The sequence below is a fragment of the Hemitrygon akajei genome, chromosome 3, assembly GCF_048418815.1.
Source record: "Hemitrygon akajei chromosome 3, sHemAka1.3, whole genome shotgun sequence".
In the NCBI taxonomy this organism is placed as follows: Eukaryota; Metazoa; Chordata; class Chondrichthyes; order Myliobatiformes; family Dasyatidae; genus Hemitrygon; species Hemitrygon akajei.
The window spans coordinates 58,653,278-58,678,899 of NC_133126.1; the positions used below are offsets into that span (position 1 = coordinate 58,653,278).

Here is a 25,622-nt window from a genome sequence, read left to right on the forward strand (position 1 = left end):
AGAAAACAGTATCTGGCAAAAGGAGTGTTAAAGGTACACAATTTTAAACTCGGTTCATCTAATTTGAGCTGCCAGAATCTGGAGGATGCATCTAATTTACTAAAATACTTTGCATTAGCAAACTGTGACATAATTTCTTCATGAGTGGGCAATTTAAAATGCTCTCTTTTAGTGGCCCAATTCAAGTCTCTTGGATCTAAACAAATCCTCAGCTTTCCATTTTTCTTATCAACAATGACAAGCGAATTGACCCATTCAGTTGGTTCATCATTTTTTTTAATGACTCCTAGCCGTTCCATTCTGTCTAGCTCTGTTTTCAGTTGATAACATAATGCAGAAGGTATTTTTCTACATGAATGTACTATGGGTGGCACTGTGTTGTCAATTTTAATCAAGTGCTCTCCTGGAAGACAACCAAGCCCTTTGAAAAAGTCTTCATACTCTTTCATCAAGTCACTGTATTCTGACTCTGTGTCACTATCCAGGACTAAAATTCTTTTCAGCAAATTAAGTCTTTCACAGGCAGATAAACTCAGAATTGACTCTACATTTTTTTGGCATAACTACAAATGAAAGTGTATGCACAGAATTTTTGTGTGATACCTTTGCCACGCATGTTCCTTTAACAGGAATGTCTGTACCTGAATAGTCACTTTTATATTTGTCTGATGTAACTTCGATCTTGGCTTTAAAGTATTAAAATCAGATACTGCAAGAACATTTACTTGCGCTCCAGTATCAAGTTTAAACAGAATATTGTTTTGGTTCACTTGCAATGGAATAGTCTAGTCATTCTTACTTTGTTTATTTTCACAAAGTACATCAATATAAAATTCCCCATGTTCATCTGCAAGCACAGCCTTTACTTGTTTCATTTTATTTTCCTTCTTTCTACATTTACACAGCATGAAAAATGATTAATCTTACTGTAGCCATTGCAAATTTTGCCATATGTGGGACACTGATTTGGACAATGTTCCCACATACAGCGATCACATGACTTTTTTCTTTGAAATGCCGTCTTGCTCTCTGTTGGTTTTGTCGATGTATTATTATATTTCTTGATATATTCGCGCTTATCACAGCGTTTACATTGCACTTTTCGACAAAAAGCTCTTCAGCTTGCAACATCAAAGTGCCAAAGCTTTTTCAAAATTTAAATCTTGCTCTCTCAACAGCCTTTCTCTCAAAGCATTACCTTGAATGCCACAAACAAATCTATCTTTAATGAGAGAGTCTGGGAGCAAACCAAACTCGCATGTTCTACTACGCTTTCTTAACTTAGTAACATACTGATCAATTGTATCAGCAGCTCTCTGCGCACATGAAGAATTTATGTTGCTCATACATTAAAATACGCTTAGGTATACAAAATAGTTCAAAGCTGTCCATTATTGACTTTAATTTGAAATTATCTCCATCTTCAAAGACAAAATTATTATATACCTCTACTGCGTCATTCCCGAGTACATGGAGCAGAAGCACAGCTTTGGTTTTTTTCAGATGTTTCTTCATAATCGATCGCCGATAAGTACAGTTCAAACTGTTGCTTGAATATCCTTCAATTCTCAGCTACATTGCCAGTCAGCTGAAGTTTTGATGGGGGTTGCAATCCTTCCATTTTACTGTTTACAGTTTGAACATTTTTCTTCTCTTTTTTTTCGATTATCTTTGATTCTCCATTCTTGATTCCAGAACCACTTATGACACCATATTATGTTACTTCTGTTTAAATGTACCGTGGGTTAACAATGAAGAATCATATTCTGGAAGAATTAGAGAACTTTCATTTACAGTAATAAACAAATAAATCTTAACCCAGCCACGTGCTGGAACATTCTAGTAATCCTGCGCACATTCAGTACTCTGCCTAATCACGTACTGGCACATCATTGCATGTGATATCACCACAAGAGGGATACCTGGGTTGATACAATGCACGCAGGGTACTCAAATGATGACCCTAATTTGGATAATTGGATGCTTTCATGATAGACCTGATCCAGATGCACAGTGAAGACAAGAATCACAAGGAAATGGGGCTAAGAGTAGGCCATCTGGAACCTTACTTGACATTCCATATTGTTGTGGCTGAGCTACCCTTTGCCTCATCTCCTGCTCTACATAATAAGTAGGTTGTCACATCTACCTGATCAAAAACAAAGATGACTAGTTGCTTCGAGGGTTCAATCTCCAGCTCTTGAGGTTGCATAGAGCCAGGAGACTCTTAAAAGTGACAGGAATAGGAATGACAGTTTAATGCCCTGCTTAAGATTTTTACTGCTATGCTGTAGGTATTTCATTTCAACTGTCCTGTAAGAACAGTGTGTACTGCTTTTAGCATGTTTAGGTTTGAGCTAAAGATAAGGGGCTATGTTGTTCAGATCAGGAATGCTGTGAACCAATCAGGATGGTGGAATTGTGAGAATGTTCTATAGAACGCTGGGCAGAGAGGTATTTGTGAGGGATACTAGTATATGTCGAGGTCTTTTTGATGGGAGCTGGGAGAAGGCAGGAGGGAAGATGGCTGAGGACACCATCCTTGTTGCATGGATTAAGTGCTGGTGTGCAATTCAAAGCAATTATTCGTAACTAAGGCTTGTGTTCTGAGCAGGGCGAATATCCGCAATTCAGATGAATTGCTGTTAAGAGTTTGGTTCAGTTCCAGTATTAGGGAAAATTATGATCATAAAATGGCATTTCGATCAAACAGATTTAGTTCAGACTAGCAATGACGTGATGGGAGTGGATCTGCTGTTACAATTGGGGCACCTGGAGGGGCGGGGACATGAGTGATCTATACGTATAGAGAAGAGAGGAGTATAGGTGATGGGACTGAATTGGAAGTCAAGTTTCCCATAGCTGAGGGCAGGGACTTTAAATATGTGTTGCACCCATCTCTGTAGAGTGTGGGAAAGGAATTGTCTGATGTGAAATGTCTATTGAATCCTTCAGTAGTTGATTTAAATTCTGAGCTCAGTTTATCTATAACATTGCTGGTTGATAAATGCAGAAGTTTATATAGCACAGGTTAATTATACCCAAAGATGTAATGTTAGAAAGCTCCACCCCTGGAGGGGTAAAAATGAGGTTACCAAATTTAAAAAAAAACAAGAGAATTTGGGAAAAACAGCTATGCGAGAACGAGGTGTGCCTGATGCAGTCAGGAACAAGCGAGAGAAACACAGCAAACTATTGGGAACTAAAGATATACACTGTTAAAAGTTGAATTAGTAGCGAGTATCTCTAGCCTACTTAGTTGAAAGTCTCGGGGTGAAACCCCTGGAGGAAAGACGATAGTAATAAAAAGTTAATTGAAGCTATGGCTAGAAAAAACAGCAACTATATCTAAACAATATCAGCAGTGACAATGATCCAAAATCTCTATCATGTAACCAGGAATTAGTTCTGTTAAAGCATACCAAAAGATTTGGTCAGGTTTTTTTTGGTATAAGTTTTGTGAATCGACTTCCTGTGGATGACCAACTATTTCATTCAACAAACCAAGAAACAAAATGGCAAGCTACCCGAGACTGAAGAACCAGCGCTGGAAAGAAATGTTTCAAGAGGATTTAATATGATTGGATGAATCAGTTTATTTTTCATCTGAAGTAACTGAATTTGATTTTCTGGAAGAACTGATCATTTTTGCAAAGACTTTGATAAGTTACTAAATGAGAATGGAAGTTATCGTTAATTCTTAAGATTAGGAATTCAATTAGTTTTCTAACTAACTAGGGATAAATAAAAAGTAAAGGTTAGTCTGTAAACCTTTAAATAGGGAATAACACTAGATCTAATTAGTTAGAGAAATTGGAGTAATAAAGATTATTTTAATGAATCTCACTGATTCTAACTGAACAGGGATTTGGTTTTCATTTGCTATCCGAGATCTGGAACTTAAATCTGGAATTCTGAATTGTTCTTACTCATGTATATATTTTGTAAATATTACCATTTTATAACCAAACTTACTTCTAGAAGCGTGTGTTTTCAATTCACTGCCTCCTTTCAATATCTCGAGCTTCTGATAGTCTAACATATATGTCAAACTCAAGGCCCGCGGGCCAAATCCGGCCCGCGGTGGAATTATCTTTGGCCCGCGAGATAATATCTAATTACTATTCAAGCTGGCCCCAGTAATCGAAGCACCTATGGTGTATGATATGGCTAATGCTGAGTTTATTCAGGTACCAGGTTTTCAGGGTTTTTAGTGTTTATTCGGCAGTCTTCTTCATAAGAAACGGAATTTGTAAAGTGAAACACTTTGTAGTTATAGCAGAGACTGAGACACATGAGAGCAGGCTGAAAAAACGGAGGCAACGAAAGCTGCGTTCGCACGCGTCCGACTTATCCAGCCCGCATGAAGCTGCATTTTGCTCAATCCGGCCCGTGACCTAAAATGAGTTTGACACCCCTGGTCTACTAGCACCTAGTGCAATACTATGTAATTTGATTTTCTCATAAAGAATGTGGCCACCAATCACACGAGATATTACAAGCACTACACAGGTATTACATAAAACTGCAGAGAGCCAAAGTTATTGTAGGTTGGGAGTGTTCTCTGGAGTCAAGTCCATAACCGATGTGAAAGAAGAATATAAGGCTGGGGCTGAACAAACATCTCAATTACTGGATGAATGGCAGTGCTCAGATAATATGAAAAAAACTAAGCTGGTAGGGAGCTTAAAGGGCCCAGCGATTGATATAATGAGATTCCTCAAGGCAGAAAATCTATTAACCACCTCAGCTACTTACTTGCAAGTTTTGGAAGATGCATTTGGCACTGTTAAAAGTGCAGCTGATCTTAGGATGAAGTTTAGGCACACATTTCAGGATGAAGGAGAGAAATTGTATATCTACAATTTCAGCTTGGAGAAGCTGCTACACTCCTTGTGTTGCAAAGGAAACATTCAACTGTCTTAGAGAAATTGCTTGGAGATGAAGTAAGGTGTGTCACCTGACGCGATTGCTCTACGTATTCGAATAACCCGCAAAATGTGCCTTCCTCCATCTTTTATTGAATTACTCAGAGAAGTTAGAGAGGAGGAAAACACAACAGAGGAGGGGGGCACTCTCTAGTGTGGTTGAAGTTGGAGGAGTCAAAGAAGGGTTAAGGAAGTCTCAAAGTGTCAGGAAACCCCCAGATAGGCTGGCCTATAATGCACCAAGGAAACAGAGTGTTGCATTTATCCCCCTAGTGAGATAAGTCACTACCATTTACAAATGGATTGGAGGTCCTGACATCAACAAATTCCTTTGAAAACTGTGTAATTAATGATGGGTTGATAAATTTCAAAGTCATGAGGATATGACTACTTTTGTTGGGGGGGGGGGGGTTGTGGGGGAGGTAATGCCCTGCTTCAGATTTTTAATGCTATGCTGTAGGTCTTTCATTTTAGCATTTCTGTAAGACCAGTCTGTCTGCTCTTTGCATGTTTGAGTTTGAGCTAAAGATGAGCGGCTATGTTGTTCAGCTGAGGGATGTTGTGTCAGCCAATCAAGATGGTGGAATTTGGGAGAAAATTCTCGAGAACGCTGGACAGTGATGTTTTTGTGAGGGACACAGGTGGGTCAAAGTCTTTTTAGCAGGAGCTGGGAGAAGACAGGAGGAAAGATGGCTGACGATGCCATCTTTGTTGTACAAAGTGCTTTGTACAACATATAAGATTGAAACATATAAGATTATTAAGGGATTGGACACGCTGGAGGCAGGAAGCATGTTCCCACTGATGGGTGAGTCCAGAACTAGAGGCCACAGTTTAAGAATAAGGGGTAGGCCATTTAGAACAGAGATGCAGAAAAACTTTTTCACCCAAAGAGTGGTGGATATGTGGAATGCTCTGTACCAGAAGGCAGTGGAGGCCAAATCTCTGGATGCATTCAAGAGAGTTAGATAGAGCTCTTATAGATAGCGGGGTCAAGGGATATGGGGAGAGGGCAGGAACGGGGTACTGATTGTGTATGATCAGCCATGATCACAGTGAATGGCGGTGCTGGCTAGAAGGGCCAAATGGCCTACTCCTGCACCTACTGTCTATTGTGCATATAAATGGCTTCAAGGAGGAAGAACCATCACTGCAAGTGAGGGAGCCCGTTGGTTCAAGGTGGATTTCTAGCGACATTTGGAAGGTGGTGTATGCTTTCACACAGACTGTGGGTCCAACGTGTGTGTTAAAGACAACTTCAAGAGTTCCAACTCACTGCTGAGTCCAGTGGTGTTATTGAGGGGTTATCAAGCCGCTTCTCTAGAGACATCCAATAAAAAGGGGTTTCAACAGCTTCAGTGAGAAAAGGTGGGCTATGCATTAGATCATGTCACTGTATTAATTGTAAACTAAGTGAAAGATGCTTCAGTGGCTGAAACGTTCTCAGTTGTTCTTCAGTGTGCATCTTAAATGGCCAATTATTGAAAAGGTTAAAAAAACTCAGCTGATGTCCCATGAGTGATTTCTCATTGTTGAGTGATCACGGATTTTAATGGTTTGAAATATTGAATGCTCAATTTATCCGTATCAAATAAATTTGTATTGATTAATACTCTAAGTTGCTCTAATCACACTATTGACCAGACAGAATCAGGTTTATTATCACTTCCATATGTCATGCAATTTCTTGTTTTGCTGCAGCAAAGAGTAATATATAAAAAATGTTATGAAATAAGCAGTATGAAAACAGAGCAAAAACAGTGAGGTAGTGTCATAGCACTTCAAGGGCCTTGGATCACCTGTTCAATACAAATACCCATGTTCGGATGCTGTTTATTAACTACAACTTGGCATTTAAAAGAATCATTCGTATAGTTCTGATCAAATAGCTCTAGAACTTGGGCCTCTGTACCACCCTCTTCCACTGGATGCTTGACTTCCTAACTAGAAGGCCACAATCACCGCGTATTGGACACAACACCTCCACCGCGCCGAAAATCAAACCTGACACACCATAGGGATGTGTGCTTATTCCACTGGTCTACTCTCTCATAATTGTGTGGCTAGGCATAACCCAAAAGCTATCTATAAATTTGCCAGTGATACAATCTGAAATCATTGGCAGAATTTCAGATGGTGATGAGACACTGGAGCGAGATAGATCAGCTAATTGAGTAATGTCACAACAACATCCTTTCACTCAACTTCACTAAGATTAAGAACTGAATGCAGACTTCAGAAAGGATTAAGATGAGGGAACACAGACCAGACCTCACAGAAGGATTAGAAATGGAGAGAGTGAGTAATTTCAAGTTCCTGAGTGTCAGTATCTGTGAAGATCTAATCCAGATGCAACATATTGTTGCATCTACAAAGAAGGCACGACAGTAGCTATATTTCAATAGGAGTTTGAAAAAAATTTGGTATGTCACAAAAACACTATTATTATTATTATTTTTTTTTAAACAGACATACCATGGAGACTATTCAAACTGGTTGCACCGCCATCTGGTATGGGGGGGTGGGGGGGTGCTACTGCACAGGATCAAAGTAAGCTGCAGAGAGTTGTAAACTTGGTGGCTCCATCTTGAGCAATAGCCTCCATAGTATGCCCAGGACACCTTCAAGGAGTGATGCCTCAAAAAGGCAGTGTTCATTCTTAAGCACCCATCACCCAGGTTATGCTCTCTTCTCATCGTTACCTTCAGGAAGGAGGTACAGAAGCATAAAGGCACACACTCAACAATTCAACAACAGCTTCTTCCCCTCTGCCATCTGATTTCTGAATGGACATTGAACCCATGAACACTACCTCATTACTTTTATATCTATTTTTCACACTATTCATTTAAATTAACATATATACACACACACACACACACACACACACACACACACCACAATTCTCAGTTTTTTTTCTATTATTATCTATTACATTGTACTGCTGGTACAAAGTCAATAAATCTCACAACATATGTCAGTGATATTAAACCTGATTCTAACCCTCAGTCTTGTCATGGTGTCAGGATGCTGGAGTAGGGATCCAATCGCAGACCCAGTATTGTGTACATGGTGATACTAATTGAGTAACAAATACCAAAGTGCAAACTAAGTTGCTGTCAAAGTTCAGGCACAGATCAAAACATCCAGAGAAATCCAAAAACCAGAATCAGGAAACAGGCAGAGTCAATGTTCAGATGGACTAAGTACTGATACCTCACTAGCGAATGCTGGGAAGACTCAGGAAAATTCATTAGCACAATTTAGCAACAAACAGTTGAAAACACAGGACTGAAATACACTGAGCAATAAACAGAGGCAGATGATAGGTGGAGCACAATAAGACACAGGTGGCAGCAATACAGGTAATAATGAGAAACAGACGAGAGACAGAGTACTCAGTAATACAGGGGCCGGAGTAGATCAGGAGTGGGGAGCACATGGCAATACAAAACACAGACTGACAGCTAGGGGGAAATACACAAAAAGACAGAGTTCAACTGGAGGTACTGACACATGGGTTCTTAAGTCAATGCTTTAATACTGCCTAGTATTTAAACTACAACCCACAAAGTTCCCTTCGGGTAAGAATAAGGTGGCCTAATAACTTCCTTCCTCTTGGGCAGGGCCCTTTCATGGGCAACAGCTTTATGTGAGGTACTCACCCATGTGTACTGATATAAATTGATTTCTAAGAATGATGAAGAGGGTATTCTTTCATCCTGCCAGGGGCTCTGAGGCAGCTAACAGACGCCTCCAGCTGTGTCAATGATTCCATTGATTTCTATACCTTAGTGGCTGAGAGCAGGTGAAACAATAAGGCTTTGGTGGCTTTGTTTAGATTGAGATTAAATGACCAGCTTAAAGGCGTTCTGGAGGATTTGGATAATCTTATGGAATGGCCATAGAAATCGACAACCACATTTCTAAAAGAAGAGGGGTAGGATGTACAAGTTCACCCAGAGAGATAGTTCTCAAAACTACACAATGCCTACCCCTTTTCCTCCATTGTTTAACTATTGCAGATCCACACAGTCATCTCTGGAAAAACCCATGCAACTTGGAGAAACCCAGGTCTCCCCAACAGAGTGAGGGAGATGTATGGAGCAGAGGTGTTGCTTATACTGTAGTAAGGCCAGCCACTTCTGAGTTGCTGGGATAACTCCCAGGACCATCCAGTAAGGGGAGAACTGTAATGGTTTCAAGTTTCTCTCCTGTTTTTTTCAAGTCCTGGAGTTCTTTTCCCATCCCTGTTATCTTAAGGGAGACATCAGCATTCTGTGAGAGCTTTGGCAGATGCTTTTTCAGTGAGGGATTTTTTGAACATCAAATTAGCAGAGAGATCTCAAATTCCTAGGGCATGCCTTGACCAGCCTACCACTGCTACAGCCCTGGATGGTAGTACCTGGACAAATCTTTTATCTTTCCATTGCTCTCAAGTTGACTATTGTAAAGAATGAGGAGATGATTCATTCTCCAGACATTTCACTAATCCTTGGTTATCCATGGTATATCTTCATAATCCTTGGATTAACTGGTCCTCTGGCTGCCTTCCGTGTTAGTTGTTCTGTTTTTCCTGTTCTAGAATAAGTGCCTTCCTCTAGGTTGCAAGATGTCTTTCCAAGTTTCCAAGTGACCTGCTGAAAAGCACATCAAGTTGCTTTCTGACTCCTCAAGACTGGATTTGAACTCAGTAGAGTTGTCTAGAGTGCCATTAGAGTATTCAGTTTTGTTGCAGGTGTTCAGCAAGAGGAGAGCCACTACTTTTTCCCCACATGAGGACTATGATTGCACCATTAATTTACTACCAAATATGTATTTTAGAAGTAGCAAAAGAACTCTCAATAGTAAAGTGTCCATAGCTATGTTTGAGTTGTCTACAAAGTTCATTCCATTTGATTGATTGGCTTTCATGGCCAACATTGATAGTGGCTTATTGGGTTACTGGAAGGTTTGGCTGCTCTGGAAAAAGTTCAGCGTTTTGATTGAAGTTACACTTTCAAAAACTAAGCAAGTGTTCTCAAGTCTCTTTTTTCCAGTTGTAAGATTAGGAGCACTTGCTGTGCTGAAATATAGGCTTTTACCTTTCCAACATTCATCAGAAGCACTCTCCGTGCTTCTCCCTCCATTATTAATTCCAAAATTAATAATGTCTCATTCTAAAGAGTCTAACTCTGCTCTAATCTGTCAATAACAACTGTCTGAATTAGTACACTGCATGACCTTCTGGTTTTCAGGCTTCCATGTCCTGTGTGAACCTGTCACACATACACTAAAGGATTCTCCAATTCCAAAGGAGGGAGAAATAAAGCAGCTGCTCAATCAGAATGCCTGGCTGTTGCAAAAATACACTGGAACCTTTGTACTCAAGACATGCTGCAAAATCGGATAAAAGAAAGCCAGTTCAGAGAGATCTAGGCAATGCCTGCTACATGAACACTGCCATTCTAGTCCATTTCATTGCTTCTGACTTCAAAAATGTTGTTATGCTACTCGAGGAGAGTGACTCACAGTCATTAATGATGAAACTTCAAAGTTATTTGCTTACCTGGAATATAGCCGGACCTGCCATCTCTCCACGTAGCTTCTTAAAAGTGTTATCTTCTCCATGGTTAACCAAGTGGTGCATTAGAACCATTCAGAGTAGTTCAGATAAGTATTGGACAAGCTACATGAAGAAGAAAAGACCAGTAAAGTAATTTCTCATGGACTGAGACATACAGGCTGTGAACCTCTTTTAAAAGGTCGGGATCCAGAGAAAGCGTTAATAGAAACAGCATTTGGTGGGAAGATGGGGACTAGAGTCCTTTGTTATTGTTGTTGTAATGTTTCCTTTCAAGAGGAAGATTTTTTTTAGATCTAGCCCTAGCAGTTCCACCACCTAACAAGGTTCTGCAAAGGTGTGTTCATTCAAGTGACCCTGATATTTCAATGAAGATTACAAGCACAGGTAATTTGGCATCACAAGCTGAGAAAAAACATATGACTGCCAAGTCTCCAAATAAACAGACACAAATTAAATATAAGGAGAATTCAGTGCAAGTGGTGCCAATTGAAATAATCGGTTTGCATGGAAAAGCAGAATAGGAGACTGAAGCATCTAGAATTAGTTCATTGCCACAGAAAAATGTTGTAATGGCCTCTGGGGAGGAAATATGTGACTCAGCAAACTGTAGATTAGTTTCTGACCTCATTTTCTACTATCTTTCACCAGAAATGCTGTCAGGTGATAACAGATATATTGCATTAAATGTACCTCATTACAAGAAGCAGAAAGAGTGGTAGAAGTGACTGGAAATCCGCATGATCTTGTCTTGACTTTATTGTGATATGCCTTTGATCTTGCAAACATAAAGCACAGAAAGGTTCTGGATAATGTATGTCTTCCTTTGTCCTTAAACTACCAATTAGGATTAATCCAAAGATAAACACAAAATTTTTGACAAAAATCAGTGATGTAAACTCAGAAAATAGAAGCCTTTTACAGAGCAAAGATGCTGGGTTTCCTCTCAGGGCATTCTGGACCCTCAATTAATCATGGACTTCCCAAACACAACACACCTGATCATCATTTATTTGAGTTTATTAGAGTGGTCTAATGACTACTTTTATCATTAAGCTGTCACTGTGCTTTTCATGATGCTTGTTATGTGAATAGTTTCCTGATGCTTCTCGTTCTTAAGTGATTAGTTGTTGATTTTGATCTGCAAGGGTTTCCTGTGTTTTATGCTCTGTTTGTGGTTATTCTGGACCAGTGCTCATCGCTGAGTCCTCTGTGTGGATTACTGTTCTGTCTGCTCAAGTCCTGAGTCAGAGAGCTCTAAGTTTGATTATTTCTGCACTATTCCCTGAATAAATCTTCATCATCAATTTCTACGATTGAGTCCTGAGATTGCTCTGCACCTGGGTCCGCTCATCTGAATATAATTACATTAATTGCTTTAACATCAAAACTCTAACATTTTCTGGCAAAAGTTATTTCAAAACTTGCAGATAGCACTAGTTCGAAGTGTGGTAGGTGGTGATAAACTTCCAGGAAGGCACACAACTGGTGAAATGGGCAGAAAGAAAAATGATAAAATCCAACACAGAGAAGTTCAAAGTGATACATTGATAGAAGAATAATGACTCGAGGCCATGCAATCTCATATTAGAATTCCATGTGGAGTTGCAAAAAAAAAAGATCCCTGATTGTGTTCATGCAGTAATCTTAGGAGGCAGGTGAAGTTAACAAAGTACTTAACATGCCTAAAACTTCATTTCCAGGATTCCACACTACCACATTTTGGAGGCAAAGTACTGAAAGGTATTATTATATAGTACATATAGGGCTACCACATAGGAAATAATTTCCATGCAGTCCTGTGGTAATGTGATTCACTGAATTTAATGGAAGAAGTTAAAGTGATTTATTTAGTATGCATTGTAGGTTTGGAGAAGGAAGTCGGAGGATCAGAACAGGAGTCATCTTGAATTTTTCTTATTCTCATTGGAGTTAAGAGAGGCGGGACTGCGCAGGTGTGTGACGGCGGGCAGTGAAGCGGGGAAGATTTATAAAGACACAGCCTTATACAGTGGGCAGTGTTGTTTGTGGGCAGTGGAGTGAGCCGGGAGCAGAGTGTAGGTTTAAGGGCTTGGGCTCAACGGGCTTAGGCGGAAGTGGGCAAGGCAAGGTATGTTTAGGTTTCAGTTTTTCCTGTTATTTGAGGAAAGGGGGAAGTATGAGTGTGAGGGCAGCTTGTTGTTCTCGGTGTCGGATGTGGGAGGTCCTGGAGTCTCCTAGCCTCCCGGACGTCCACATCTGCGCCAGGTGTGCCGAGCTGCAGCTCCTAAGGAACCGTGTTAGGGAACTGGAGCTGCAGCTCGATGACCTTTGTCTAGTCAGGGAGAGTGAGGAGTTGATAGAGAGGAGTTACAGGCAGGTGGTCACACCGGGACCACGGGAGGCAGATAGGTGGGTCACAGTTAGGAGGGGGAAGGGGAAGAGTCAGGCACTAGAGAATACCCCAGTGGCTGTACCCCTTGACAATAAGTACTCCTGTTTGAGTACTATTGGGGGGACAGCCTACCTGGGGGAAGCAACAGTGGCCGTGCCTCTGGCACAGAGTCTGGCCCTGTAGCTCAGAAGGGTAGGGAAAGGAAGAGGAAGGCAGTAGTAATAGGGGACTTGATAGTTAGGGGGTCAGATAGGCGATTCTGTGGAAGCGATCAGGAGACCCGGATGGTAGTTTACCTCCCTGGTGCCAGGGTTCGGGATGTTTCTGATCGCGTCCAAGATATCCTGAAGTGGGAGGGTGAGGAGCCAGAGGTCGTGGTACATATATGTACCAATGACATAGGTAGGAAAAGGGAAGAGGTCCTGAAAGGAGAATATAGGGAGTTAGGAAGGCAGTTGAGAAGAAGGACCACAAAAGTAGTAATCCTGGGATTACTGCCTGTGCCACGCGACAGTGAGAGTAAAAGCGGAATGAGGTGGAGGATAAATGCGTGGCTGACGGATTGGAGCAGGGGGCAGGGTTTCAAGTTTCTGGATCATTGCGACCTCTTTTGGGGCAGGTGTGACCTGTACAAAAAGGATGGGTTACACTTGAATCCTAGGGGGACCAATATCTTGGTGGGGAGATTTAATAAGGCTACTGGGGAGAGTTTAAACTAGAATGGTTGGGGGGTGGGAATCAATTTGAAGAGACTAGGGAAGAGAAGGTTAGTTCACAAATATCGAAAGCTAGTAGACAGTGTGTGAGGGAGGATAGGCAGGTGATAGAGAAGGGGAGCGCTCAGTCCGAAGATGTAGGGGAGAAGGAAGAAAAAGATATTAAAGTTGATCGCATCATTAGGGATAAACAGAGAGGAAGAGGTGGAAAGTTTCTTAAATGCATCTATTTTAATGCTAGGAGCATTGTAAGAAAGGTGGATGAGCTGAGAGCATGGATTGATACATGGAAATATGATGTTGTAGCTATTAGTGAAACATGGTTGCAGGAGTGGTGTGGTTGGCAACTAAATATTCCTGGATTTCGTTGCTTCAGGTGTGATAGAATCGGAGGGGCAAGAGGAGGTGTTGCATTGCCTGTCCAAGAAAATATTACAGCGGTGCTTTGGCAGGATAGATCAGAGGGATCATCTCGGGAGACTATTTGGTTGGAATTAAGGAATGGGAAAGGTGTAGTAACACTTATGCAGGTGTATTATAGACCACCTAATGGGGAGCAAAAATTGGAGCAGCAAATTTGTAAGGAGATAGCAGATATTTGTAGTAAGCACAAGGTTGTGATAGTGGGAGATTTTAATTTTCCACACATAGACTGCGAAGCCCATTCTGTAAAAGGGCTGGATGGTTTGGAGTTTGTAAAACGTGTGCAGGACAGTTTTTTGCAGCAATACATAGAGGTACCGACTAGCGAAAGGGCAGTGTTGGATCTCCTCTTAGGGAATGAATTAGGTCAGATGACGGACGTATGTGTTGGGGAGCACTTTGGGTCCAGTGATCACAATACCATTAGTTTCAATGTAATTATGGAGAAGGATAGGACTGGACCCAGGGTTGAGATTTTTGATTGGAGAAAGGCTAACTTTGAGGAGATGCGAAAGGATTTAGATGGAGTGGATTGGGACAATTAATTTTATGGGAAGGATGTAATAGAGAAATGGAGGTCATTTAAAGATGAATTTTTGAGGGTACAGAAACTTTATGTTCCTGTTAGGTTGAAAGAAAAGGTTATAAGTTTGAGAGTGCCATGGTTTTCAAGGGATATTGGAAACTTGGTTCAGAAAAAGAGGGAGATCTATAATAAATATAGGCAGCATGGAGTAAATGAGGTGCTCGAGGAATATAAAGAATGTAAAAAGAATCTTAAGAAAGAAAGTAGAAAAGCTAAAAGAAGATACGAGGTTGCTTTGGCAAGTAAGGTGAAAATAAATCCGAAGGGTTTCTACAGTTATATTAATAGCAAAAGGATAGTGAGGGATAAAATTGGTCCTTTAGAGAATCCGAGTGGACAGCTATGTGTGGAGCCGAAAGAGATGGGAGAGATTTTGAACAATTTCTTTTCTTCAGTATTCACTAAGGAGAAGGATACTGAATTGTGTAAGTTAAGGGAAACAAGTAGGGAAGTTATGGAAACTATGATGATTAAAGAGGGGGAAGTACTGGCACTTTTAAGGAATATAAAAGTGGATAAATCTCTGGGTCCTGACAGAATATTCCCTAGGACCTTGAAGGAAGTTAGTGTAGAAATAGCAGGGGCTCTGACAGAAATATTTCAAATGTCATTAGAAATGGGGATAGTGCCGGAGGATTGGCGTATTGCTCATGTGGTTCCATTGTTTAAAAAGGGTTCTAAGAGTAAACCTAGCAATTATAGGCCTGTCAGTTTGATGTCAGTGGTGGGTAAATTAATGGAAAAATATTCTTAGAGGTGGTATATATAATTATCTGGATAGACAAGGTCTGATTAGGAACAGTCAACATGGATTTGTGCGTGGAAGGTCATGTTTGACAAATCTTATTGAATTTTTTGAAGAGGTTATGAGGAAAGTTGACAAGGGTAAAGCAGTGGATGTTGTCTATATGGACTTCAGTAAAGCCTTTGACAAGGTTCTGCACGGAAGGTTAGTTAGGAAGGTTCAATCGTGAGGTATTAATATTGAAGTAGTAAAATGGATTCAACAGTGGCTGGATGGGAGATGCCAGAGAGTAGTGGTGGATAACTGTTTGTCAGGTTGGAGGCCGATGACTAGTGGTGTGCCTCAGGGATCTGTATTGGGTCCAATGTTGTTTGTCATATACATTAATGATCTGGATGTTGGGGTGGTAAATTGGATTAGTAAGTATGCAGATGGTATGAAGATAGGGGGTGTTGTGGATAATAAAGTAGTTTGTCAAAGCTTGCAGAGAGATTTGAGCCAGTTAGAAGAGTGGGCTGATAGTTGGCAGATGGATTTTAATGCTGATAAGTGTGAGGTGCTACATTTTGGTAGGAATAATCAAAATAGGACATACATGGTAGATTGTAGGGCATTGAAGAATGCAGTAGAACAGAGTGATCTGGGAATAATGGTGCATAGTTCCCTGAAGGTGGAATCTCATGTGGATAGGGGGGTGAAGAAAGCTTTTGGTATGCTGGCCTTTATAAATCAGAGCATCGAGTGTAGGACTTGGGATGTAATGTTAAAATTGTACAAGGCATTGGTAAGGCCGAATTTGGAGTATTGTGTACAGTTCTGGTCACTGAATTATAGGAAAGATGTCAACAAAATAAAGAGAGTACAGAGAAGATTTGTTAGAATGTTACCTGGGTTTCAGCACCTAAGTTACAGGGAAAGATTGAACAAGTTAGGTCTTTATTCTTTGGAGCATAGAAGGTTGAGGGGGGACTTGATAGAAGTATCTAAAATTATGAGGGGGATAGACAGAGATAGGCTTTTTCCATGAGAGTAGGGGAGATTCAAACAAGAGGACATGAGTTGAGAGTTAGGGGGCAAATCTTTAGGGGTAACACAAGGGGGAATTTCTTTACTCAGAGAGTGGTAGGTGTGTGGAATGAGCTTCCAGTAGAAGTGGTAGAGGCAGGTTCGATATTGTCATTTAAAGTAAAATTGGATAGGTATATGGACAGGAAAGGAACGGAGGGTTATGGGCTGAGTGTGGGTCAGTGGGACTAGGTGAGCGTAAGTGTTCAACACAGACTAGAAGGGCTGAGATGACCTTTTTCTGTGCTGTAATTGTTATATGGTTATAATACCGGGCAACACAGATTCTCCTCATAGGTTAACTCCCTCAACTGAGGAATCAATCTCATGAAACTCCACTATAGAATTTCTAAAGCCAACATGTCCATTTCACTCCTATATTTTGCTACCAAGAATACTGAATTCTTACAGTGTCTATAAAAAAGTATTCACACCCTCTCAGAAGTTTTCATGTTTTATTGTTTTACAATATTGAATTGCAGAGTTTTAATTTGGCTTTTTTGACACTGATCAACAGTAAAAGAAACACTCCAGTGTCAAAGTAAATTCAGATCTTTACAGTGACCTAAATTCATTAAAAATATAAAATACAAAATAATTGATTGCATAAATATTTACCCTCCCCCCCCCCATTGATATGACACACCAACTCATCACTGGTACAGCCAATTGGTTTTAGAAGTCACATAATTAATGAAATGGAGATTTTTTTTGGAGACCTGTGTGCAGTCAAGGTTTTTCAGCTACTATTGAAAAAAACTCAAATTAAATCTTGGCTAGAGTTTGCTTGAAGACATATGGGAGACTCTGAAGTCAGCTGGAAGAAGCTCCTATCACCTGATGAAAACAAAATTGAACTTTTTGACCATCAGACTAAACACAAGTTTCCCCCACTATCCGAAAGTAGAGCGTTCCTATGAAACCTCTCGTAAGTCGAAATGGTGTAAAGTGAAGATGCAATTATCTTTAATTTGTATGGAAAAAATTTTGAGCGTTCCCAGACCCAAAAAATAACCTACCAAATCATAACAAATAGCACATAAAAACTAAAATAACACTAACATATAGTAAAAGCAGGAATGATATGATAAATACACAGGTATATAAAGTAGAACTAATGCATGTACAATGTAGCTTCACTTATCAGAATCAGGAAGATTCGGACAAAAACCGACTTGTGGGAAAAAAATCGGCATGTAGACGCATGTGCACACACCTGCCCATGCAAGGCTTCACGGTCAGGGTAGTCTTTCTCGGGGTAAACACAAGTTTAAAGACAGCGCCTTTGTTCGTAAAAGCGAAAATCCTGTTTGGATTTCTTTCAGTTAGTGAAAACAAATACTAATGTAGGTCTTTCATAAAAGCAAAGTGGCATAAAGGGAACTTTCGTAAAGCAGGAGACACGAGCATTATGTTTGACGTGAGCCAAACATCGCACATCATCAAAAATACACCATCCCTACTGAGAAGCACGGTAGTGGCTGCATCATACTGTGGGGATGCTTCACAGCAGGTAGCGGGTAGAACAAATGCATCAAAATACAGGGAAATCCTGGAGGAAAACCTGATGCAGTCTGCAAGAGAACTGCAACTTGGGTGAAGATCTGTTTTCCAACAGGACAATGATCTCAATCATAAAGCCAAAGCTACAAGGAATGGCTTAAAAACAACAAAGTTAATGTCCTGGAGTGGCCAAGTCAGAGTCCAGACCTCAATCCAATTGAGAATTGTGGCTGGACTTCAAAAGGGCTGTTCACTCATGATCCCCATGCTGTCTGACAGAGCTTGGACAGTTTTGTAAAGAAGAATGGGGAAAAATTGCAGTGTCCAGAGGTGCAAAGCTGATAGAAACCTATCCACACAGACTCAAGGCTGTAATTGCTGCTAAAGGTGCATCTACTAAATGCTGACATGAAGGGGGTAAATACTGTATGTATGCATTTTGTGTTTTATATTTGTATTTAATTTAGATCACTTTGTAGAGATCCATTTTCACTTTAACACGAAAGAGTATTTTTCTATTGATCAGAATCAAAAAAAGCCAAATTAAATCCATTGTGATTCATCGCAGGTTCAGCCATCCCAACCATCACAGAAAAGCCAGTCAAGAGTTTAGGTAAGGTTTTTGACAGCTCTCTAAGGGACACGGCATCCATTCAGGCGACCTGCACTGAGTTGGATGGCTGGCTGAAATCTGTGGACAAGTCTGGCCCACCTGGGAAGTTCAAAGCCTGGGTGTATCAGCATGGAATTCTTCCCAGAATCCTATGGCTCCTCCTCATCTATGCAGTTCCAATCTCAACAGTCGAAACCTTAGAGAGGAGGGTCAGTAAGCACCTCAGAAGATGGCTGGGGCTGCCAAGGAGCCTGAGTAGCATCGCACTCTATGGACACCACAATAAACTGCAACTGCCCTTCAAATCCCTGGAGGAGGAATTCAAAGTTACAAGAGCCAGAGAAGTGATACAGTACAGGGACTCAAGTGATCCGAAGGTGGCTAGAGCAGGGATCCAAGTGAGGACTGGCAGGAAGGGGAGGGCAGAGGAAGCTGTTCAGGAAGCAGAGACAAGGCTGTGTCACAGGAGGCCGGTGGGAGTGGTCACACGAGGCAGAGCTGGGCTAGGATCCTTTCCAACTCCCCAAATGGACACTATCAGAGGGAAGGAAATGTGCCATCTAGTTCAGGAGGAGGTGAGCGCAGCAGTGGAGGAGAGGAGAACCTGCAAGGCAGTGGGAATGAAGCAACAGGGAGCTTGGACGAGAATGTAGTGAAGAGGAAAGTGACCTGGGCTGTGCTTTGGAAAGCCGCGCCACACCGCATCCAATTTCTCATCCAGGCAGTGTACGATGTGCTTCCAAGCCCATCAAACCTGCACACATGGGGCAAAGCAGAGTCATCAGCATACCCACTGTGTTCCAAGTGAGGAACCCTGGAGCACATCCTCAGCGACTGCACAAGGGCACTTGGTGAGGGATGGTACCGATGACGACATGATCAGGTCCTGAAGACCATCGCTGAAGCCATCAGCGCAGGAGTGGAGTGGGCGAAGCGGTCCCAACCCTCCAAGCTGACCATTGCCTTTGTAAGAGCTGGGGAGCAGCCAATACCCGGCAAGAGAACATCAGCAGGTATCCTGACCTCTGCAAGAGACTGGCAGCTGTTGGTGGACCTCAAAAGGCAGCTGAGGTTCCCCGACCATATCGCAGCCACCACCCTGCGACCAGACATTGTCCTTGTGTCTGAGTCTAAGAAGCAGGTGGTGATGCTGGAGCTGACAGTCCCATGGGAAGATCACTTGGAAGAAGCCTTTGAAAGGAAACTATCTAAGTATGCAGGACTGGTCAGCAACTGCCCGCAGGCTGGATGGAGAGTAAGGTGTCTCCCAGTGGAAGTTGGTTGTAGGGGATTCGCAGCCCGTTCCTTAGCCAGAGCCTACAGCAATTTGGGCATCAAGGGAGAGAGGAAGAGGAGAGCCATCCGCAGTACCACTGATACGGCAGAGAGGGCCCCAAGGTGACTGTGGCCCAAGAGTGGGGAGCCATGGAGTCATGTGTAGCTAGCCATCTGGACACAAGCTGGGGTCTGATCAGCCCCGGCTGGGTCACCTGGAGAAGGGTGTATGATGTTGAAAGACCCGAAACACCCAATGATTCCAGGAACATCACTGATGATGTGTCCAGAAGCATCAGTAGATGTATGCACACAGAATGTTGTGAAAACAATAAAACATGAAAACTTCCAAAGCAGGCAAATACTTTTTTTATAGGCACTGTAACTGGCTGAAATATGGCCAGCACGTGCCAAGAATACATCTCACAGAAGTTCTTTGATTACCTGAGATGTGTCAAATCTTAGTGGGTTAGTATAGTGGTCATTTTACAGCACAAAATGAATGGTTTGGGAAAATCCTTATGTCTCTGCTTTGACATTCACTTTGTGACAGAGTACCTTATTACTTATTAATTCAGCTGTTATTTTTTATGTATGATTCTTCAGGGAAATTCTCTTTGAAGTCAGAAGTGAAAGAGGCTGAAAAGTATGGGTTGATAATATCTAGGTAGCATCTTCCTTTAAAGGATGCTTGAATTATCTCAGCTCTTGCCACTGCTCCTTTCTCACCATGACAATGAGATATGTGGATGTGTCCATTGGGGTTTTAGACTTAAGGCTCCAAAACTTCATTCTGTCTCACTCTGAGAGTGAAAACAGAAAGCTTAAAGTTTTGGTATCATTGGAACTTACTGGTTTGTATTAAAATCCAATCTCAGAAAAGGGAACATTTCACAGATTGGTTGAAAGCAGGCACTAAACTCTCAGGTCAATTTTCATGTTATGGAACTAATCTTGCTCTGCTGATACATCACTGACAGGAAATAGCAAGAGACTAAACCCAGGCATATACCCAAACTAGTTTCTTAGGTTCCTCCTAGAATAGTGCATTGATTAACATTTTAGCTTTATGGGACCAAAGAATCATGCAGCATGGAAAGAGGCTATTTGTCCCAATGGTCCATGCTGAACAGTGGGCACCCAGCCATATTAGTCTCATCTCCCATCAATTAACTCAATGCGTAAATGATTCAAGTGTGCATCTTCAATCCTTTCAGTTACTCATCTTTAACAACTCTTTCAATTAGTGCATTCCAGGTACATACAACTCTGAAAAAGGTTTCCTCTCTTATCCACTCTAAATATTTCCCCATTTATTCTTTATCTCTATCCTCTAGTTTTATTCATCTATGATACAGCAAAAGATTTCCTGGAATCTACGCTATCTATAAACCTCAGAGTTGTATGTACCTCAGTCATGTCCCTTTTTAACCTCCTTTGTAGCCATACCCTGGGACGCTATGCTACTAGTCTTGCCTATTCATCAACCAAGTCTCAGCGACAGCAACAACATTGTAGACCATTGTGTTATCTAAAGGTTTGAGTTCATCTACTTTACTGGATGCATTTTAGCTTTGAATTCCTTTGATGTGCACTTACTGCCTTGACTCTATTGGACTTACTATTTTTCCTTAAGGTGATCATATCTCTCTATCCGAACAACTACTCTGAGTCCCCTTTGCAGCCAAGTCAGTTTAAATCTTCCCAAGCAGCACTAGCAAGCCTCTCAGCAAAGACTTGGATCCTATCCTGGTTAAGGTGCAAGCCATTCCACATCCAGAGCCCACCTTTCCTTACAAATGGTCCCCTTGATCCAGACCGCTTAATTATGACCTAACCTCCTACACCATTGCTTCAGCCACACACTGATTTGACCTATCCTTCTATGCCTATGGGCACTTGCTCACACTGCAGAAATGATAACCTTTAAGATCCTGCTCTTTAAAGATCTAACTAGCATTTAATCTTATATTCCAGGATCTCATTCCTTCTCCAATCAATATCATCAGTAGCTTGTCTGCCTTCAGCAAGCTTTGTTTGCTCTGATAACATCAACTTGACTGCTCTGCCTCTTCTTCACACCGCACCATAGAAGCTGCTTCTGCTGCCAGCTAAGCACATTATTATATAAATAACAACACAGTATAGCTCAGGATGGACTTTTATTCTCCTTGATATAGGAGACATTAAAGCATGGGGTATATTATAGATCCAGCAAAAGGGGTACTGTGCAGCTACAGATAACATGTGAACTATTGATCACGAGATTATTGGTTATTAGCAGATGCAAAAGATATAGGTAAATGTCAGTAAAGTGGAGCGGATGAAGAGAGTTATCCATCATCTTGTTGAATTGTAGAGTAGGCATGAAGGGCTAAATGGCTTACCCTTTCACCCACTTATGTACTTGTTTCTCCCTTTATTGGGTCCACAATATAGCCCACGTTTTAGCACTTCCTATGTCTATACTGCACTATATTATTATCAATAATGCAATGACCTCAAGTGCTTGTACAATCAATTCCATGATAATGTTTAGTGCTTCTACAGCTAACAAGAGTAAGAAGAGTAATAGAAGAGCCAGATAAATTTATCTTTTTTTGGATGTGGCTAATGTGCTGACAATATACTGTTCATTCTCCGTTAATCTATTGCTTTTAAATGCCAGGAGTAAAAATACAGGGCTACATGTTTCTCCCAATTGAAGAAATATTAATTATGCTGAAAGTAGTCAGATGTGCACTTAATATTCTTAGAATAAGATTTCTGAATATTCTGTAGATATATCTGCTTAATTGAAATTTTAGTTGATACATATGTGTGTGTCAGAAGTATGGGCAACTTACAGTAGGAACCTCAATGTACCAATATGGATTCGAGAAATCCCATTAAATCTGCTGGCAGGATAGGTCGACAAACATCAGCATTTTCTTCCAGGCCAATGTCCCCAGCATCCTGGCTGTCATCTCAGTCAACTCCAAAGGTGAGCCACATCATCCGCAGGCCTGATACAGACTCCGGCAGCAAATGCTTGACTCTAAACTCCATTGAGTAAATGACTTCCAGTGGAGCAAAGGAAGTATTTCATGGATGACCTCAAATCTCCTTAAAAAGACGTAACATCCTCACTAAGGCATGGGAATCTTTGGGGAAATATCTAATCAGTCACCAAACATGCAAGTGCTTCTCTGATGGCTCCAGGCACAAAGAGCATAAGATGTATACTGCAATCTAAACAGCATGTCCACCCGACCCCTCAAGTCCCACTTGGTATAATTCTGTGAGACCTACCTTAGGATTGATTGGTCCCTTCAAACAGCATACAACTGTAATGGAAACAATTCATCCTTTGCTCTGAGGGACTGCCAAAGAAGACAAAGAAAACAGTAAGAGTTGTTATGATGCAGCAAGTAATGCTGTTAACTCACAGCTGAGGCACAGTGGGTTTGATCCTGACTTCCAGTGCCATGCTCCCACACCCCAAGCATAGGCCGCTTAGTAAGTTCATTGGCCACTGTGAAGGTGGTTGGTAGGATCTGTTGGAATGTGAGTGAATAAATTACAGGGAAATGAGTGAGGCAATAGGATAGATGAGAGCCAGCTTAGACTGGAAGAGCTGAATTGTCTCCATCCATATCATAAGTAAATATGATAAATAATATATTGTGTATCTACTAGAATCATTGATTTATGGTTCTTTTATTTAAAATCCTATCAACAATTGCCTCTGATCATTGTATCATTAAAAAAGTTATGTTGCTGGCTGAACTAAGTCAGTATGTCATGTCTGATTCTCCTTCAGTAAAGAATTCTTTAAGTGTTTCAGTGTGATACAACAGCTCCCCCATCTTACCAAATAAAGAATACAGTTTGTGCTCTCCTAGTGACTGTTGAAAGTCCCAAATGGACTTCACACTGATTAACCTGAAACTATTTATTTCAATGTTGTTTCTTCCTCATTTTTAATATGTATATACAGTCATTACAAGAACCAGTGTTTTGTTTTTCTGAAACATATCTTTATACTGTAAATGAACACTAATAAAAATTTAAAAAATATCTCCATAGTCTGGAAAAATAAAAGTTCAGTGATGGTTATCTTAATTTATGTTATTCATAAAAAGCATCATATTCACATTTACCCTGTTTTAAACAAAACCTAACCACTAACTAACACAACATATTTATCATACGCATTAATTATTATCAAAGGTCTATCTAGGTAGCTGAAGTGGTACAAGCTTGATCTGAATGTAGACATCTTCTTGACTTGCAAGATTCTGGGAGTCAATATAAATGCAACAAAAGCACACCTTGTAAAGAATATGTCATGAGGTAATTAATGGTAATTTTTATATACAGTAGTTATGAAAAATGCATCCTAAATCTTAGCACAAACTTACATAGGTGTCCTGTTACATTGTAATTTAATAATCAGTTCTTCTAAAAAGACTTTAACAATTCGCGTATCCAGTATATTATACATTTACATGAAACTGCTTTATCAGAACCCGTTTAAAACAGGAATTAAATGCAAATGGAATCTTGCAGAGTGAGCTAGAAATTGGAAAGGTTTTTTTTTTCAAAGAATGCTAATAATGTTGATTGAAGGAATACTGAAACACACAGCAAACCGCCCTGGTTCATTAGGTATCTCATGATACTCAGGTGCAACATAATTGTATTAATATTAAAATGGATGGTCAGGTTGTAACTGCAAGGTATCATATTTAGATAAGTTTTCTTCCAAATCTGAGACAGATTGCAATACTATTAAAGTAAGCAGAAGTGCATGCAAATAAGCAAAAATAACACTGTAGAAAAAATACCAACATGGAATAATGAAATTCCAAACCAATATTACTCCGAAGTTTTTTTTCCACATAACGCAACAGAGATATAATTAGAATGACCTATTGCCCTATGCCCGAGTCTTTCAACAGAGACAGATTAGCCTTTACGGTAATCCTAATTAATCTCCAATTGACGGAAACATGGGATTTAACAATTAGGCCACATTTGAAGGTAGTACTTTCTGAATCATAAAGCGTCTGATATGCCATTTATGTGATACCCTAAAAGAAGAAATAAAACAACTTATAGCGATCGTTTTCTATAAGCGTCCTGGTGCTGCCATCTCTAGACTTCAAGGCCAACTCCTCTTTGTTGAAAGTGACTACCCAGTGCGTAAAGAATGTGGAAAGCTGCTTGCAATCTCTTCCATCTTCCTTCAGCTTGGTCCTGTTTTAGCTATACCTGACACCACGATGTTTTCCGTAGGAAGAGTTCGCTCAATCCAGCCCTCGGTTGTACTTACACTGTCAAGTTGTTCAGGGAAGTAGAGAGCACTTCATAACATCTGTTTATTCCGAATCTCAGCTCCTTCGGTTAATTAAAGAAGACACCTTTTTGCCACAAGGGTCATGTTCCTGCGCCACCCGCACCGCCTGAGATCTCGTCAAAGCTTCACCGTAGGTTTCCAGCCCTGCGCCATCTCGGGAAGCAGCTTTGTCTATTTGTATGGGTGACCTCTTATTACACAACTCCCCCCACTGTGACTGGTTCTTATCACCCCTTTCCGCACTGCAACATCCTTTTTTTTCGAAATCCAGAAGAGAAATCAGAAAAAAACTAAGCTTGACAGCACTTCTTAACAAGTTCCCCTGAGTGGCAGTCAGCAACTAGAAGCAGCCTGAACAAAGCCTCTTCTACTCCCTCCGCCTCCTGGTCTTCCCAGATCACTTTGGATGCCAGATTTTTTTTGCGCTCTCTGCTCAAGATCGAACCCACCCTTGCAGCAAACTGGATGAGATGCCACCATCAGTGAGTGC

At 40.8% G+C, this 25,622-nt stretch overlaps 1 long non-coding RNA gene and 1 pseudogene across 1 annotated transcript; one reads left to right on the forward strand and one right to left on the reverse strand.

The window, feature by feature from the left end:
• The first annotated feature begins 4,470 nt into the window (after positions 1-4,470).
• Positions 4,471-11,402, forward strand: LOC140724544 (ubiquitin carboxyl-terminal hydrolase 35-like; annotated as a pseudogene).
• A 5,721-nt stretch (positions 11,403-17,123) lies between these two features.
• On the reverse strand, positions 17,124-25,243 carry LOC140725022 (uncharacterized). Its single transcript, XR_012098240.1, has 3 exons — positions 25,109-25,243; positions 23,083-23,153; positions 17,124-17,237 (listed from the first exon to the last, which is right to left on the reverse strand). It is a non-coding gene; the product is annotated as an uncharacterized lncRNA (long non-coding RNA).
• Between the last annotated feature and the right edge of the window lie 379 nt (positions 25,244-25,622).